A 14,978-nucleotide genomic window follows, 5' to 3' on the forward strand; every position below is an offset into this window, starting at 1 on the left:
TCTCTATGTCAAATATATTCGGATTGTTTAATTGAACCACTAGTTGAGTATCACTACATACCAGGGCTGGCTGTGGCTGAGGAAGTAGAGTGGGTCATCTACTAATTGGAAGGTCAGTGGTCAGATTCCCAGTTGCTTCAGGCTGCATATCTTCTGAGTGTATATCCTTAAATTGGTTTGGAGTTCGTTGGGGTCGGTTCATTTTGAAAACATCATGGTTTGTTTTTTTGAGTTATTGACATAACATAATGTGCAACCTTTGACTTCACTAACAAAGCAGTATTAATGACAGGTCCATTTGATGTCATTCTTTTGGCCAGAGTAGCTGGAGGGCCTGAGATGACAATTTATTCCCTCAGACCAGAGAGTTAACTTTATTCATAAAGCTGTAAATGGCTGAGTGAAATCCAGCAAAAGACATGCAAAGTCCTCATTACCAAGAGAGTTCAGCTGACTTGAGCCGAGTCAATCGTCTGAGCTGAAGAAACGAGAATATTCCTCGGAGCAGGCGGCAGCCCTAATGAACTCAACAGGGTACTCTGCAAGTGCCCTTGCGCATGCTGTAGCACCTTATAACTAATGTATGTGCGGAGAGGTTAGCAACACCAAGGTGCCCAGCATGTAAATCAGTTATTTAATTAAACAGCTGCTAATGGCACAGACCAGGTAAATCTTGTGTTGAGAGGTAAAGGCTTTTCCTTTAAATTCAAAGTGTGTTCAGGGATGAATAGAAGCTAACCGGCTGTGCATGGTGGGTCATTAACACTGCTATTGAAATGTATCTGTAGTATGAGCTGCCACCTGCCAATTAGGATAACTGTGCTTAAATACCAAAAAGCTGTGCAATCTGGAAGCTGTACAGGTGCAGGTTAGATTTGTTGTTCTGTTTTGTAATTACCCTGGTTTGTTGGCAGCGGTCTTGAGTGAACTGCTAATCGGTATAGTGTCACATATTGCTCTTTTTAGCCTGAAAGCACCAGAGATCATTATCAGATAGTTTTATTGAAACCATTGTAGCGCTTTGCTGCAATGGCAGGTAGGAACAGTCTCCGTTAAAGTATTGGACAGCAGTAGTAAGGACGAGAAGCAAAATCAAGGGGCTTGGCAGTAGCAATTTGCATGAGGCGGTATTGTTTTAACAGAACCACTAACTTGAGATTGCTTTGGGAGTTGAGGGCAGGAATGAGGATAGAAGAGCGGATGTACAGGGATCTTGAAACAGAGCCCCATTCTTTTTTTCTTCTTCCCCAAAGTCAGCAGTGGATTAGTTTCTTCTTCTGACAGAGGAAAGGCTTTATTTGTCTAGCTTATGAGGATATAAGGACAGAAAGACAATGCTTCACCGAGAGGGTGAGTTGCCAAGTTTTCACAATAAACTCTTTCATTCATTCACATTTTTGGAGTTAGTTTTCAAATATATGCTACTATGCAAAAGTCAGCCATTAATTTTTCAAATATTTTGTTGGGAAAATGGGAAATAGGTGCAGAAAATTGACACAGGCAAACATACATGGAAAAACAGAATATAGAAAGAAAGTCTGTACAGTTATAATGTAATTCTTCTGGCCTCCATCTCACTACATACTTAGCAGTGACGTGCAGTCAGGGGAGGCAGGTGAGGCACGGCCTCACCTGTCATCGTGGAAATATAAAATTAAAAAATAAATTAAATGGTTATATTCATTCAGTGATTTGTATTTTAAAGTTCTTTTCCATTTAACTACACCATTTTTAGATTAGTTTTTTCAAAATCGCTGAATTTTCGCATTTGCCGGTCAAATACTAAGAGACGAACGGTGAGGCACCAGCCCGGCGAGCCACACCACGGATTGCGCAATCCGTGGTGCGGCTCAGTATAGTCATTGCCAATGACTACTAACTGTGCTGGCATGCTATGCAGTGAGACCGGATTACTTTCCCTTTGCATGTGGCTATTAAAATGTTCTAACTCTTTTACTATATGAACTAAATTTCTATATTTTAGCTGGTGTATATAATGCACATTTTTTTGTTGTTGTTTTTTTCATTAACAACTGTATGTGTGTAATGCATTCTTGTGTTGAGCGATCATGAAACTGCTGCGAAGAGACACTAGGTGAGGCACGCAGTTCTCGTGCCTCATGGTAGGGGGCGCTGGTGATCCCAGGGACTCTACGACTCCTCGGCGGCAAGCTACCATAAACAGTTAGCAAGGCCAGTTAGTTTTTCCTGTTGCTTGGCCTTATGTTCAACATGGAAGATTACATAACTCAACTGAAAGAATTTTCTAAACTGGACTTTCAATCGAAGCAGAAGATAATAATTAAAGGAAGACCAACACCGGAGCTAAAAGGTTTGCTTCAGACTATGTTAATGTTAAACAAAACAACTGTTGCCAATCAAATGGTGAATAAGCTATATGTTTGTAAATCTGATGTGATGACGTCAGTGCCTCACCAGTCACGACCCTCACCGCACGTCACTGATACTTAGTGTCCTCTTCTTTCACAACAACCCTGTGCATGTCCTTGACTGCATCCACGAATCTTCTCTGTGGCTTTCCTCTTTCCCTCCTGTCTGGCAGCTCCATATTCAACATCCTTTGTCTAGTATCCCTATCCCCCCTCTATACATGTCCAAACTATCTCAGTCTTGCCTCTCTAACTTTGTCTCCAGAACGCTCAACTTGAGCTGTCCCTCTAATAAAATCAATATTTGGCATGGCCACCTTTATTCTTCAACACAGCCTGAACTCTCTTCTGCAAGTTTTCTAATTTCTTTAAGTAGTCTTCAGGAATAGTTCTCCAGGCTTCTTGAAGGACATGCAAAGCTCTTCTTTGGATGTTGGCTGCATTTTGTTCTTTATGAATTTTCCTCTGGGATCAATTAAAGTTATTCTTAGCTATTCTTATTTTTTTGTGTCAAGGTGATCCCACACTGCTTCAACAATGTTGAGGTCCAGGCTGTGGGGGAGGCCAGTCCATGACTGATAGTGTTTCTTTGTGTGGTTTTCTATGCAGGTATGCATTCACCATATTGTGTGTTTGGGATCATTGACATGCTGAAAAATAAAGTTTTTGCCAATCCAATGTGTTCCAGAATGTATTGCAGGGTGGATCAAAATCTGATGGTACTTTTTTGCATTCATAATTCCATCAGTTTTAACAAGATCCCCAACACTAAACCATGGCAAAACCTCCACCTTCTTTTTCAGATGTCTATGCATGCTCACTGTTGTACCTCTCTCCTGACCTCCTCCACACATATTAAAGGCAATTTGAACCAAAAATTTCAAATTTAGATACATCGCTCCATGAGAGCTGTATAATATACCTCAGCATTTTCTTCCCTACTGAAATGTGCAAAGTTTTTGGCTAAATGCACTTTAAGAATCACGTTGTTGGTGCAAAAATATTATTTTATGTCTACCAAACTGTTATCTTTGGCATTTTTTTTTTTTTTTTTTTTTTGTGGATTCAACTAGAGAAACGGGAACAAATGATGCATTTTTAGGTGTCTTTTTTTATGTTTGAATAATTCATAGGTCGGTGTTTAGTGACTTAACAAAACAAACAAAAACAATTCCTCTGATAATGGTCAGGTACAAGGACTAGGCTGAAAATGAGTGAAAAAGCAGCCAGTGTCCAGAGAAAAACAATAATTTGCTCAGTTGTGTATGTTTGCGTGTGTCTTTGGTACCGCTGTTGCAGGGTTTAAAAGATGTTTCTCAGCTGTAATCAATGCTTATTTATTGTTTAATAAAGTAGCAAATGGTGTTTCATAGGTCCGTTAAAAGCCATTAAAGGAATAACATTTTTTTTTTTTTGCATTTTTGGCCACAGCGGCTTTCATGGGCAGTGGAGAGAGACAGGAAATGGGGGAAAGATACGTAGGCAAACTGGCGACGGGCCAGGACTCGAACCCGCGCCGCCCGCACCGCAACGCGGTATATGCATGTGGTCGCCGGCTTCGCCACTAAGCCTTGTTGCTCAAGGTATAAAATTGTGGGACGCCACCGAGTGCTGTTTACGGTGCGTTCAAAGGAAACGTTTTTTTCCAAAAAATTATATCATATTGTTACATTGTGTCAGTGTTATATTGTTAAGCTACTCATTAGATAGCTGACTGTAAAATGTAACATATGTTTTCTGTTGATAATTTCTGAAGTGAGAGAAAGAATAAGCACTAAATAAAATACTATTTTTGCTTATTTCCCTAAAGATTGCCATGTTTACTGCTCTAGACAACAACAAAAAAAAGAGCAGTATTAATATCTCACCAACAGCTTATAACCTATCTAAAGGCATTATTAAAGGAGTTACAGACATTAGGCTCAATTTCTAAATCTTTGTGTTTAGAAACAGTCCTCTTTGAAAAGCCACACAGTTTCAACCTCACAGGAGAAAAAAATATTAGGATTTGGAAAAAGAATTAATTCACAACCGTGTCCACTGGTGAACATATAATGACTATAATGGTGAGCTTACATGCTGGGATATCATGTCCAACCAGTCAGTGCTGTGGCTCATCAGGATTCCTCCCAGTGGGAATGACAGCAATGTGGGCGAATACTGAGAAGGGGCTGGTTTTGATGTGCAGGGGTTTATTTTTGTGATATGAACACAGGTGGCTTTTAGTTTGCCTAAAACGATGTTTGTAACAGCGGGAACAGGGCTGACTCACATATGAATTCTAAAAAGCATGACTTCTAGATCCTGACAGGATCATTACACTTCCCGTCACATGTGCATTAGAAATAATTTGCCTCCAACATAACCCTATCTCATCATCTTTATTAAAGCCAACATTTTCTTTTTCATTCCTCCTTCTATTGGCCAAAAAAGCTTTAGCATTTCAGAAGGCTGAGTCATGTTGTTCAGCAGGAGGAAAATTCTACAGAAACTGAAGTGCAGTTAGGAGAACTTACAGAAGGATGCCTAATGTAAGTTCCTCTGATTGTTAAACGCTTATTTGGATCTCAGTTTACATGCTGCGTTGTTTGTCTGCAGCTGCAGGATGGAGGGATCTCTTCATAAGTCATGATTCGCAGCTCTGGGTGATGCCTCAGGATGTGAGATGCTGTGCTGGTTGAGGTGCATTATAAAGTTTATAATCTTTGAGCTCAGAAATAACCCAACCTTCAGACACATCCTAGAAGCTTGTGTTGAAATTCTGTAAGTAAACTCACAGTTTTATTGATTCACATTTTATTCATAGCTGAGTTTGGGAATTCACCTGCTGCCGTCCCCAGAGTCACTCTGGGCCTTCAGAAAAACAGTCCCACTGATGCTAAAGGTAACTTTTATTCCACCAGAAGGATGACTGAACAGAAGATTACTGTTAAGAGCTGCCTCAAGCCGCATCGTTTCCCGATTGATGTATTGATCGCAGCCATTGTGTTCCTCACAGCACAGAGGTAAGTTTACCTGCGCTTTTGATAAGGAGAAGATGGAAGAATGCAGCATTTTGCCGCATAATGGCTTCCTAACAGCCTGGAGTCTCATCAGAAAGGCAGCGATCTCCTCTGGCAGCTCATTCAGTCCCTTATAGCAGAATGCTGAGGAGTACCTCCTCATGCTGCCTATCCATCATATCTCGAGTGAACACACCAGATCGAGTAATGTTAGACTTAACACAGTTTAAGCTTTTCTCTGTGTTGTGCCTTTATTAAATTTAGTGCCAGTGCAGAGAGTCTCTGTGGGCAAGTTGATAGCTAGACAAAAGTCCAAAAGGAAACAGCTACTGTATAACAACACTTTGGAAAAGGTGGAGAGAGAATCTCCTGGGATTTAAAGGTTACAGGTGTGATGCCTGAAAAAGGAAGAAAATGGGAGCATGTTCATTGGCCTATAGGGAGTCCTATACCACCCCAGCTATTGAAGAATAACTAGAGCAAATGCAGCAGTCTGGACTTTAGTCTTTTTTTGTAGGTTTGATTTTGTATGTGTGTTTGTTTCAGATAATGGGGAACAAATATATACAGTATAGTGCTTTTTTATTGCAAAATTAAAAATAAATAAATAAAGCAGAGCTGTTACCCCTCTGAAACATTCCTCCATTTGTGCTATAACCAAAAAAAGATTACCTGCTCCAAAGTGCCCCCCCCCCCCCCCAAAAAAAAGCCTTAAATTCACTGTGTGGAAATTGGTTTGTGGTCATTTGATTAACTGTAATATAATTTGGGAGTATGGGAATCAATTTCTGCTATAGCACAATCACGATCCTCTTAAAGTGCATCCTGCATTTTCACTTGTTCTTCAATCTGTTTTAACATAATAATTTTAAGGAATGTTTACAGATTCATAAAACACACTTTACAGGGTTATATTATGCACTTTCTGAAGGTCTTGGTATACTGCTTAGTTCTGTGTATGCTCTTCAATTTGGGTAGCTATATTTGCTGTGCATTTACTGTAGATGACTCCTCTTGCTTTCATGTTTGGTAATCCTATCAGATAGATGCTTGAAATCCTGAAAGCCTGTCCTTGACCAGGTACCATCCCTTTACACAGAAGAAGTAAAAGATGCTTTGTCTGAAATGATAGAAGCTAGATTTTTTTTCCCCCTGTAGAGCACTACTTGACAATAAATCAGCTTAGTTATAGTTAGTTTATAAAAATATCCTGCAGAAGAGGGTACTAAGGCATCCAGTTTTTCCTTCAAAAGGCAGACTTTTATGTTTGTGCTATAGAGGATACTCCACTTTTTTTGTGACCGCAGTTGTGCCTCTTTTTTACTTAAAGCAACATCTACCAACTTCAAGCGAATCATGGGAACAGCACTTGACAAATAGCCAATAAAATTGCAGGCGGGCAACAGACAGTTTGCCTCAAACCCATTAGCTGAAGGGCACCAAGAGCAAACAGCGACGGAGCGCGCTCCAAAAAGCTAAAAAATCTGCCTACCAGTAATGTGGAAGATATCAAAATGTTTGTTTGATACATTTGTACACAAAGAGAGGTGCAGCTCTCCCGTCCTGAACAGTTTAAGTCTTTGCACAACAAAATAGTTTTTCCCAGTCAGGTTTACGTGCAGCATTGTTGCTGGCTGGACTGCATTCGGAGACAAGGTTGAATGAATGAAGCTCTACATTTATGGACTGCATCAGAATTAGAGCAGGATGTGGGGTTTTTTGTGACTCTCATAGTCTTTATCAACTTGTTGCAGCCAAGTCTGAAATGAGTAAATTAATTCACAACATGCACTAAAACCTCTTTGAATTTACATTTACAATTATTTTTTCATTTTAGAGGGCTAATATACAAGCCCTGACACTGGAATTAAAGCAGGCATTAGTGAAATTGGGGTTTTTCAGAACCTTTTCAAATAACTCTTGGAAAAAGTTCTCCAGGAGCTAGGACCTAGCTCCCCCCTTTTCAGTTCAGGGCCAACAAGTACTTATTACTTGTTGGTAAGTACTCACAGCATAAGAGGAAGTGAGGAGTGATTGCGCTCGATATAAACATATGTAGCTCTGCCACCTGGCATATTTAAAGAAACCCTGAAGACATCAGCAACAGTTAGCTCTAAAAATGAACCAAAACACAGAGGAATGTGCCGGCACTGAAAACCAGACATGATCAGGACTTCATGTGATAGTGTAAGCACAGCACAATGCTGATACTCAAAGGGACAATTTCCACTCTGATTTCCTCTCAACCTGCTACCTTGGACAGCCACAGCTAAGCAATTTACAGAGAGATTAAGGAAGCTGAAAAAGGATTACAAGAACGTACAAGACCTTACCGACTGTGTGTGTGAAAGAGCTGCACCGACGCAACTTTGCTATTCCATTTGTGCCACACAATTAGCATAATAGTGTTATGCAGGTGTAAAAGCAGTGATGAGCAGTCACAGTAGCCCACTTATGCCCTTAACTGTTTCTACAGATCACTGTGAAGTGCTGTTCGGGTGGTTTCAACTTTTCAGTTGGCTATGTGTTAGTGCTTAAACGCTGAAAGAAAACTCTTGTGTGTCCTCATTAGGATAGAGGTTTGTGTCAGTGCGTGGGATCATAATCTGAGGTTTATATTCTAAACTGGTAATTATGTGACAGTGCATCTCAGGCCGTTTTGCAGAATAGCTCAAAAATAATGTAGCGTAGTGTAACAAATAGCTTGTAATTCATTACTTTTTAATATTACTTCATAAGATTTGTGTAATCAAAATACGATTGAGCATAACTATTAGAATCAGGCATGAATCAAACTGGGTCATATGCAGGACTTAAACTGGGATTTGACTGGTGGGGGAAGCCTAAGAAAGAGTATAGCAGTGTGACATGGGGAAAAGAAATCACTTAGAAATAAGTCACATAATAAATGAAAGAGCTCCAGTAGATCTCTGTGTACAGGCTGCGATCAGCTGACCTATGCTGCTGCTCTTCTCTTTCAAAATTAAACAGTCAAAAAAGAACAAACAATTAGAAATTGTACACTTGGGTGTGGGGGCGTGGGGGGTGTAAAAATGGAGATGCTTGGGTTTGGTATGTCTGGGTATGGCCTATGAGGAGAAGTAAAATGGAGGGAGACTGTAAGGATGCTGAGGAATCTGGACAGCTCCCCCACGAATCCTGACCAGAGTTGTTCTACTGGAGCACCAAGCCTGATAGAGTGAACACATATTGGTGTTACTAAAAGCCATTATATGCATATTATAAGTGGTAATGTGCATTCTGTGCAAAATATTAAACTGAATTAGCTGGGCTTTGGTATTGCAGGACACAGAAAAAGTATTATTGTATATAGTTTGCCAGCTGATGTCTAATTGCTGATTATTCAGGTCTGATGTCCATTCATTTGGGAGAAACTCTATTGATGTGATAACAGTGTATCTGTGAGAGAATTTCTGGGGGTTGAAGAGAGCATCATTTTTGTAATAAAGGATGTGGAGTGTTATGAAAATTACAGATGTCAATTTTTCCTCTTAAAGTTTCTTTCAATTGTATATACTGTATACTCTACCGGTAGTGATGGTGGTAAGGTATGTTGTATAAGCGCTGAATTTGGTCAAAGGTCATGAGAGAGCTGCCACTGAATAGATGCCCCAGGCTGGTTATTCTTCCCTGGTTCCATGCAGAGAAATTAATGGGTTTCTTGTCGATTTTAAGCATTGTATTGTGCCAGTAAGGGGTGCTCTTTGTGGATTTAGCCAACTGAATTCAACAAGATGTATGCAAATGTTTCACAAGCTATATTGCTGATTTACATCCCCTCAACACTATAAAGGGAGTATAAAAAGAAGAGTTTGGTGAGTGAACCTAATCAACATCAACATATTAAATATAAATTGTTTGCCACCCTTCATGTAACCTAAAATTGACCATGAAGATCACAGCCTGCTGTGCACCAGTCCAACACAGGCCCTAAATTTCACCACAGTACTGCAAACTAACCAGTGTACCCTGCACTAAACCACACCAAACTATCTAGAACAGTCTTTTCACGCAACCTTTGAATAACACAATATTATACATCAAAATTATTGCAAGATGTTTTGCAAAAATAGATTTAATTGCTTATTAACTGAAGGTGCCGGCCCACTGGTTGTATGAGAAAAATGCAAAAAGGGACACTTTATATCATAGTAACGTGTTAGATAACACATATGTCTAATGAGACTTACTTATGACACGTAAACATTAACTACTCCATATGGGCTGACTCACAGCTCACTGTGCTGAAAATCACATAACTGTAAAACACCAATGGCCCTTTTTTTTCTTTTCTTTTCTTTTAAAGCTGTCCTGAGAAGATCAACTAAACATGCTTGCTCTTGCCCAGCTATTCCCTGCTTAACATTCATGCTACAGTTGCACACATTCACGCCTGGGAGCAACTCTGGACAGTCTTCAACTGACCGCTGAGCAGCTCCACTGGAGCAGCTTAAGTTAGGCGTCTTATTCAAGGACACTTGGATGAAAATAGTGACAAGCCCTTCAAGGCGTGACATGACCCTTACCTGTTTGCTTTTACGCTTTCATTTTACATAGCTCCATATAAATATACATAAATAAAAATTTTCTACCCAAAACACTGAAAAAAAAAATTAATGTAATTTTACATTTTTGAAAAGGGCGCCTGCTCTTTAAGTTCTTGACCCTAAAAAAAAAAAAAAAAACCTCTCTGAAGCATGTCTGTTTGTTTATCTTTATTTCCTTTGCTCTGCATATCTGCCATGTTCTTGCCGTCCCTGAGGTTTTGAGCCAAATTTTTCACAACAGCAACTGCAATAATCATCTCTATGGTAACTCACTGAAAATGCTTTGCTGCATTTGAAGCAGAGAGGACAACAAGTGAAAGCAGGAGGGGGAGAGCAAGACAAGCTCCAGGCTTTTTCCATTTTATTTTCAGCTGTTTTCTAGTCATCAGTTATTCATCCATGTTTTAAGTCCATCACTCACAGTAACTTAAGAATCCCAGATCACATCAAAAATGGAATCGGGTGAATGCCATTTTTCCTGCCAATCCTCGTCTATAAATATAAAAAAAAAAGGGGGGGGGGGGGGGGGGATCATGCTGTACTGTCAAAAATTATTTATTCCTCTAACGTGTCAGACATTTTCTTGTCTGAAAGGGGAGACAGTCCCGCTTGTCTTGTGAGCCATTCTGTGTTTATCAATGGCAGTCTGAAGAAAAATGCATGTTCTCAGCTGACGTAGATGTACCATCATATTTAAGGACGGTCCATTCCCCTTATAAATATCTCACATTCATCATCAATCGTGTGCTAGTTCTAGTCAGCTTTACATTCTGGTCTCTTGTTGAGCTATAGGGCTGTAAGTGGTTGTGCTGCAGTCACAGATGAATAATCTATGTGTCCACTAAATTCTGTTTTCATCCAGCTGGGAAATGAATACCAAACCAGCAGTGCTCAGTGAGGTGTGGGACTCAAATCCCTGGCTCTTTACTTTTATCTTTTGGTGCAAATATTTGTCTCATGAATTTCTCTGCCAACTGTTCCCAGAGATATTATATCCCCAAGATAGGACATAGGTTCTCCTCAACATTTATTCAAATCTTTATTATCAGTTCAAACCCTCCTTAAAGCTCTTAGCTCTGGGAGTATTGTATTCATACGTTTGCTGTTGGAATATGTACACGGGGTTTTAGTGGTTCCTCGTGGTGTGAAATGTATTCATCTGCTAGGCTTCTAAGCAGGCGGCTGCCTGTGCTACATGCTGTTTCAGCCTCTGAATGTATCGCTCTGCTAGGATTAATTAGTGCGGCAGGTCTGACTTAAAGGTCGCAGCTTGGGGATCATTCAGTAGAGTCATTGCTGCTTTGGGACACCTCTGGACAAATTTAATGAAAATGTGAGGATTGAGCAGAAGAGTGGGAATCAACTGAGTGTTTGCAATGTTTGTGTGTGCCAAAGTGAGGTTACCACTGCCTGACTTCCTGTTCCATCTACTGGTTGTTTACAAATACAAGTAAATTAAAAAATATATATATGTATATTGAAAAGGTAAACTAGATTACCTGGCCTACAGATTCTGATGATTCATATTCAAATATCTTTTAACAGCCTAGTCAAACTTATCATTGACTACAATACATTTTTCCAAATGCATCTGTCTTGATCTCCCATGGCCTAATTGCATTTTTCCTGGATTTACAAGAATGATCAACTCCAGAAGGTGCCAAATATTCTTCTTGGAACATAAAACTTCAGAATGTCTTGTACATTATTCATCTATACAATACACTGCAAAGGTTTTGAGCCACTTCTTATTTCTTCATATTTTGCTTTGAGAAAGCTCAACTTTCTTGCCATTTTTTGGAAAGTGGTATTGAGCAATAGTTCTCCAGGCTTTCTGAAGGTCTTTCAAAGTTTTTCTCTGGCACCTAAGTCTAGGGATGAACCAGAATTGTGTCTACACATAACAGACAACATAGCAAAGAACCAATTTTAAATTATATCTTTAGGCTCTTTGTTTACTAGCAACCTGCCATAAAAACATTTTCTTTTCCATTTTTTTTTATTTGAATCTATATTAAAAAAAAAAAAAAATAGCTAAAACTGACTCAGATTGACAGGAATAAAGTAGTATTTTTGCACCACCAAAGTGATTCCCAAAGAGTTTTAGCTGAAAACTTATATCTCGGCATGGTGTGCAGTGTGCCCTTAAAAAATTAGAGGAAACTTGAATCTGGCTTATCTACTGTTTGCTGAAGCCTCATCAGAAATGTCTGAGTGGAAGGGTGGCTGTCAAGAAGCCATTCTTAAGGGAAACAGAGAAAAAAGGCTGAGGTATGCCACATTACACACGTGAAAACAGGTATTATGGAGTGATGAGTCCAAATGGTCCAAACCATCATCATTATGTGTCGAGGCGACCAGGAGAGCGGTACAGTGAGCAGTGAGCATGTACAGTCATCTGTAAAACACTGTGGAAGTTCATGGTTTGGGGCTGCATTTCAGACAGTGGTGTCGGGAATCTTGTCAAAATTGATGGAATTATGAATGCAAAAAAGTGCCAAAAGATTTTGATCCACCATCTGGAAAGCATCTGCTGGCAACAGCTTCATTTTTCAGCACGACAATGATCCCAAACACACTGCCAATGCAGTAAAAGCATACTTGGATAGAAAATCACTAAAAAAGCAGCCAACGTCCAAAGAATGTCCTTCAAGAAGCCTGGAGAACTATTCCTGAAGACTACTTAAAGAAAGCTGCCTAAGAGAGTTCAGGCTGTGTTGAAAGATAAAGGTGTTCATACCAAATATTGACTTTCAAGCTTGTTGGAACTGGAATTGCCTTATAGACCCTTTTACCGTTTGTAAACAATGATGATGTAGGTAACGATGCGCGCGCATTTTGGAAACATGCAATATGGCGGAATTTAATAGCATTTCAATCTACGAGAAGGGATTATCAACTAAAGATTGTGAAAACTACCTGCAAAAATTAGCTTTGACCGCCGGCAACCAACTCCCCGATCCCTGTGGTACGTTAGCAAGTGGCCCAATATCCAGTGGCCAGATATATATATGTAGATTTAGTGGAGAAACCCAGTGTATACACCAGAGAGAAGTTACGCGCATACACTGGATGCTTACAATTATGTTGTCTGCGGCCATGTACCGAATGTCAAATATCATGACACAGACTCTGAGTTTTGTGTCTTGAAGGCAGAAGGAAACAGGACCGCTGTGTGTGAGGCTTGGGTCATTGTACACAAGTCAGAGAACTACGGCCTCACAGCGGATTGTACCTGCATGGCAGCGTAAGTACTTCGTCAAATTGTCATTTTGTCAGTGTTGTCCCATGAAAAGATATACTTAAATATCTGCAGAAATGTGACGGGTGTACTCCCTTTTGTGATCCACTGTATCTAAACCTGACATTCTAGTAAAACTAGTGTAGATAAATAACTTTACCTGACATAAAATGGGCGCTACAAACACGAGCATTTCTGATCGTGTCCTCAGTCCAATTTTTATCAATACATTTGATGGCTTGCAACCACAGATGCCTCTGGTTTCTCTCAAACGGCCGTGATCCCGTGGGAATTCGGTACAACTTCAGTTCGCTTTTGGTAGAGTAGCAATTCTAACATCCAAACACGCAACAGCCAGACATTTTGATGCTGATATCGCTTTTAAATCACTTTTAACTGCTGTGCAATCTCGTTGTCCTTATTGGATTGAATGGAGTTCACTTTTGTTGCCAGTGTGGGCGCACATACTTTTCATGACGTAGGCCGTAAAAGGGTCTATACACTGTATTTCTATTTCTATTTGCATGTTTCAGTAAATTGCTGCACCTGTTTCTCAACCCCCCCCCCCCCCCCCCAAAAAAAAAAATATATAAAGAAACAGCAGAGAAACAAAACAGGGGATTGACATGCTTAAGAAAAAAAAAAAAATCAAACCAGCTCACTGCTGACGCATCTGCACCCACGGGGTATGCACTCTAACTGGCAGGTTGTCCTGCACGATTCTTTTCTTAAAACAGTCAGCTGTAGACTAGAGTGCTTTCAGCTTACTTGTCGTTATATAATTGATAGCTAGATATAGGTGATAAAAAAAAAATTTCTTACAGGTGTCATTTATGCCAGCGAAATTGATGAGAAGCATGCTTTTGTCTCTACACTTTTAACTGAGGATCGATGTTTCAGATGGTACTAAGAACTCATATGGGAAACCGTGTCATCACAGTAACATAGATGTGAAGTACTAGAAGAAATGGCTCGACAAAAATTCTGCTGAAATTTTGTTTTCCGTTCTCAGCTGACTGACTTCGTGAGTTACCGCGACCCTCTCTGATGTCATCTTTCAGTGCGCCCACTTTTTACAGGTCTTTCTTTGTCAGAAATGCATTTTTGTGCCAGTGATTTCACATTCAAGGTGAAATCCTGTAAATCACTATTATCATTCCTACATACTGCACAACTGAGGAACATATCTGAAGGCACTTGTAATAATGTAATTATGATGGAGAAAATGTTAAGCTGCTCCCAACTCCCAAAGTGGATTATTATCTCTGCACTTTTTAACACTGACATCAAAAGATTACCCCAATTCCCTGAGGTACATCCACTGGTCTCTGAGCTTTCTTTTCTACTTGTTTTTTACTGTTTCCAGGGAGACAACAAACTTCTCTCCCGTGCAACAACAGGCTTGACCCAGTGTGACTTACCAGGTGTTGAATTATTCTGGGAATTTTTTTCCCTTCTGAAATGTTGCATTTACACAACAAAAAGAAAACGCAAGAACCATTTTGAGGCATGTTTGACTAAATTGGCTAATTAGGACGGCTGGCTACCGCTCACACTGCGTTTTAATTTGCTTCTCACAGTGCAGAGGTTCTGTTTCACTTTACAGTTTGTTGGCTGCCAATGACTAAAATACTGACATCGGATAGGGACATTACTAAGAATATCACTTCTGCTACGCTGGGTGCCCACATCTAAATAATGACATTCAAATTATACATACTGTGTTCTTCACAACACACTGCTGGAGACTAAAGCAATTTAAACTTAATATTAAAGT

Source organism: Archocentrus centrarchus, chromosome 1 (genome assembly GCF_007364275.1).
Source record: "Archocentrus centrarchus isolate MPI-CPG fArcCen1 chromosome 1, fArcCen1, whole genome shotgun sequence".
In the NCBI taxonomy this organism is placed as follows: Eukaryota; Metazoa; Chordata; class Actinopteri; order Cichliformes; family Cichlidae; genus Archocentrus; species Archocentrus centrarchus.